Consider the following 5,485-nt stretch of genomic DNA (forward strand, 5'->3'; position numbering starts at 1 on the left):
TCCGTTTGGAATATTTGAGCTGAATAGAAAGGGAAAGTAAGGACATGACAGCTTAGCGGAACCGCGTTGTGTAGAAGCGGCTAACACCCCTAGTTAGGGAAATTTATTTGTTTTTGTTTGGGGCTTAAATATCGGACGGTTCTTGACCGAAGAGAAACTTGAGAAGCAGACAGAAGCACCCCCAGTTTATAAACATTTTTATTGTCGACTTATTCAGCGGATACGTCGCTGACCGGGTGTTTTGAAAAGAATCACGTGAACCTTTTATACCAAAACGCAAAAAAAAAAAACAAGTAAAGACAAATTTTAGTGCGTGTATTAATCCGCACAAAGTGACAATCTATAAAAAGAAAGCGGAGGCCTTTAAAGAAGGTCCAATCATATAAATGAAGGGGGCCAAGAAGAAAGTCCTATTCCAACCCAGCACCGGAAGAGTGACCCGGGCAACAACGCGCGGTGAAAATCACCAACCCCGCAGTGCAAGCGCGCCAAGGCTAGGAGATTCACCTGAAAGAGAGCCGTGGGAGCGCGCACAGGATCAGCCAGGACAGGTAGATACCCTGTCTGAAGAAAACTACCTGGACCAATATTCTGAAATGGAAGGAGCCGCCGGAGGGGAGAATCTACCCCTACGACCGCCGAAAGGAAGATCAAGTATGCTTCCCCAATTTCAGAGGCACGAGGAGGACAACTTAGAGGCTGCCGAGAGACGTGAACAAAGATTGATGGAGCTCTTAAGGCAAAGCAATGAAATGCAGCGTGGGATGAGTGCCCAGATAGAAGCGCTGACAGCACAGATAGCAGAATTGCAGTCTCCGACATCCAGGAGACCCGAACAGAAGGGACTGCCTTCGCCGCCCCGTACTGTCCCGAATCCAACGAACCCCGCCTCTGGAACCGGTAACACAGGACATGCTCAATAGCCAGATGCACCGGCTAAGAACACCCAGGCGGATGGACACTCCATCACACAGGCAATTCAGAACAAATGAGAGGGAGGCGAGTCACCAACTGCATCCAGAGATCGATCGGAACTCATCATTCCAAAGACCGCGACCAAAAGATGTCAGATTGGACAGATGGAACCTAAAGTTCGATGGAAGCGGACGCGGCATGACAGTTGAGAGTTTCCTATTCCGCGTGGACCGACTACAAGAATTGTATGACCTCAGCCGTCAACAAGTCTTTCGTGAATTCCATCTTCTGCTGGCAGGTGCAGCCACAAAATGGTATTGGCAGCTAATGGAGGACAAGGCAGAAGATTACGACTTTGACTACTATTCGTTGATACAGGAGATGGAACGAGCGTTTTCCACTACCGGAAGTGAACTCATGGAACGCAAGCAAGGACAGCACGAAACCTTCAGCGATTATGTCTCCGATATGCACAACTTGCATTTCAAACTAAAGCATAAAATCGATGAAGATGAATTTGTTGAGCTTTTGAAAGACAACATGAACTCCCGGATGGGCGGCTTGTTGCTAACATCGCCATTAACTTCGTTAGCGGAGTTCAAAAAGGAGGGTCTCCGTGTGGATCGCTGGTTAAAAAATACTGCGAAAAACATGCCCAGCACTACAAAGCTTTTCTAGTAGTACAAAAGTTCTTACACCTTATAAACATAGAAATCAAACCATTTCTAATAAATATGCTTTAATCGATCGTCAGTTGGATCAAAAGAGGAAACATTAAAACACAGATTCCATGCACCAAGTTTAAGAAAGATAATAATGTACAGAATAACCTTTAACATAAAGCAACAGCAGTGAAGATATCAGCCCGGACAGCTCAGCTGATAAAACATGAGACTCTTGATCACAGGATTGGGTGAATGGGCGCCTAAAAAGGAGAAGAAACACGGAACAGACAACGATGGTCGTACGCAGATTCCTTTTGCGAAGTCATTGCATGCGGTCCGCATCGATCACTTCGAGCCTGTTACGTACGCCCTCCACATAGAAAGATTCACATAGAGAAACAACGACGAATCTTTAGCCAAGGGGAGGGGTGCATGTGACTAACCAGACTCATACTGGTAAAGGCAGAAGAAAAAGCAATTCGGCAATTCTCGGGTGTCGCGTGACCAGAACAACGGCCACTATCGACCTATTGGTAACCATACTCCGGTAGCTGGCAATGGGCAACAGCCGGCCGTTGACTACCATCATAGCAGATATCAAGAAACAGTAATTCTAGGTGGGAACACCTAGTTTATCCGATCCGTACCCGCAGCCAAGTAAAAGCTCTAGTCTGGTATAAAAGACCTTAGACAAATAGAGAAAGGGAGAGAATCCATTTGGGTGTCTTGCTGACGGAAGCCGGCAGCTTCGAGGGAAGGCGACTTTCCCTGGGGCAGTCGTCCATGGAGTCTTCTGCCACCAGGACCAGCCACCATATCCAACAGTCCTTGAGGAGAACACAATTGCAGCTCGAAATAATCTTGTGTCGAACCAGCGCCGCTATTGCCATCAAAGAACGTGGAGAAGATCAACAATAAGGACGACATCCGACATACTGCGATGTTTGTGGACGCAGTATCCGTGATCTCCATACTCCTGAAATTTGTTCAACTGTAGGAACCATCCGTTCAGAGCGTAGCGACCAATAGCATACGTCGGAGAAAGTAGTGATGCAATATAAATGTGTTAATCGAGCCAACCAAAGCTAAAGTGAACTCATGCATATCCTCAAATAATACAATTGGATAACAAGTGAAAATCAACCATTCAAACATGCACTGAAATATATTTAAACCAACCGAATCAATAGACAAAGTGCGAATCATGATAAACAATTAGAGAGGACGAATCTCTCCACCAGCCGTTGAAGAAGTCGCATGCCTGTGGCATAATATATATATATTTTGTGTTTAAGTGAATTGATATACTCAAGAACAGCCGTATTTTGGTGCACGTATATTTATATATATATATCCAATATAATATTTTCCCAAAGCCTAGGATCCGGAGCGTCGAGATCTCATCGCCCAGGATTTAAAGAGGGGGTAAGTTTGTCGGGACACGGTTCCTTTCTTATAAATATACATATATAAATATTCGTGCAGTATCCTACAGTTTTATAGACTACTATAAACTTTTGCAGCGGCGAGTATCAGCCTTGTAGTTATTTGATAATTGCAAGAGCCCTCTGAGCGACGTTTGTAGTCGTGAATAGTCAGTATTTTGCTGATGTGTGCACCTTCATAGGTGATAAATTCGATACTTTCCGCTAATACAATAATTGTCAATTAATTTAATCCCTATATGAATTAACCAATATTATGTTATTCAACACCGGCACACGCCGACATAAATATTATTTAATAAATTTATAATGTGAAAAAGAATTGAAAACCATGTTGTGCTAGAACTCTAACAAAGGGGGTGTGCTGACGCGAGGAGTGAAGTAGGTCAAGAACAATGACATAACTTTCGACGGACAACCTTGACAATAGGGGATCGTATTGCGCGGCCCGCGACGATCCATTGGCACACGAATGTGTGAAGGGGAGGGAATATGGCCAAAACACAGCCCGATCGTATTGCGATCAAGCGACAGCTAAGCTTGTTGGGCAGTGTGGACTGATGACTGACGAACTTGATGACTATTATTATTTTTCCAGGCACTTTTAATATTTATTCTCGTTATGTTGGAGAGGAGAGAGGCTTACCAAGATCCCACGACCCAAATACGACGTAGCTTATGCCGGCAAATGGTGCCTGAACATCGGACGCCTCTCCCTCGGCCCAAGTCCTTGTCAGGACTCGGGCACTAATATGCCCACGTAACATAATCCAGCATTTCTTTTGACCGTGATTGGCTCAATCAAATGGGAGCCGAAGGAGAGATACCTTTCATCGCAGATGAATCTGACCGAGAAGTCGTAGAAGAGCTTCTTCGTCAACATTCGCATTCTCAATCAAATGACGCGCCAGAAGGTGATTTAAATCCCGGAGGTCATGAAACCCTATTAGAAAACGATGATATTGGACTTCAGCGTATTTCTATGGCTCCCGGAGAAGGCCGCATTCCAACAAATTTAACCCTTGAAGACGACGCAGAAGAACTTTCCTTCCCAACTATTTCTTGCGGCGAAATATTTAAGGGGAATTCGACCTGTGCAAAAAAAGCAAGATCGCAAATTCGCTTTTACGACCGTCGTTGCGCAGTAGTGCCCAAAGTCCTTTATATGTACAAATTTTATGAAATGCAACGAATTCAAAGTTCTATTTCCATTGCCCTACGAAAAAAATCAGGTGCAGTAACTGCTGCAAATGTGAGGGATAATTCATTTGTTGACAGTCTTGTACAACATGACGATGGATTTCACATTCTAAAAGGCCTCCGTTCAGATCCAGCACACTTTATTGATCGTTTCATTACTACCAGCGGGGACGATCCTGAAATTCATGAAGTAATTCAATATCAGCGCCATAAGCACAGCGCTTCATGTTTAAGGGAACTGCGAGGACAACTATTCTGCCGTTTTAATATGCCATACCCACCAATGCCTGAAACTCTGGTTTTGTATCCATTTGAAGAAAACGAATCCAACGTTGAAGAATATAAAGAAAAATTTAAAAAAGTTAAAGGGCTCTTAAAGTCTGTTTCCGAAGAAGAATCGGCCATGTTTAATAATTTTGAATATTTTCTCAGCCATCTTGAAATTTTATATGAGGAGTACAAGTTCGCCATTCGGTCTAGCTTAAAAAGCCCCAAGTATTTCTTCGTCGCCAATTTTCTGATAGGTTGCTAAATGCTTACAATAGAAATATTTTAGGCTTGCATAGAGCAAACATGGATATTCAATTCATTCAAGATGCTTACGCCTGTTGTGTTATATAATTAACTAAATAAATAACCGTGGCGTGTCGCAACTGCTTCGAGAAGCAATGACAGAAATAAGCCATGGAAGTGTTTCCGTCAAAAGAAAATTGCAGCATTTAGGGAGCAAGTTTATTAACGCTACAGAAATATCTGCCCAAGAAGCTGCATACAACATTTTAGGTTAACACTTGTCTGAGCCTAGTGAAGGGAATATTTTATTAACACTTGCCATCCAGATAAAAGGGTCTGGATAGTCCGATCTAACGGAGAATTAGAACAGCTTCCCGCAAACTCAACAGATATTTTTGAGCGAAATTTACTTGATCGATACGTGCAAAGACATGAACAACTAGAATCGTTATGTCTTGTGGAATTTGCGGCTTGGTTCAAATTCTCCAAGCTAAATGCACGGTCAGAACAGTCAAACGAAGAATATGACGAACCAATCGACTTTGATGCAGATGAAGAAAATAACGTTGCTGCACAAAGTTACCAAATGCTGGATGGGTAAAAAGACGTAATCATGCCCTAATTCTTAGGTGGGTTCGCTTCAGTTTAAGCTCTTCTCCATCAGATTATTTTAGAGAGCACGTTATGCTCTTTTTCCCATGGAGAAGTGAAGAGACGGAACTCATTTCAAACGACAATGAAAGCAAA

The sequence above is a fragment of the Drosophila suzukii genome, assembly GCF_043229965.1.
Source record: "Drosophila suzukii chromosome 2 unlocalized genomic scaffold, CBGP_Dsuzu_IsoJpt1.0 scf_2c, whole genome shotgun sequence".
Taxonomy (NCBI): domain Eukaryota; kingdom Metazoa; phylum Arthropoda; class Insecta; order Diptera; family Drosophilidae; genus Drosophila; species Drosophila suzukii.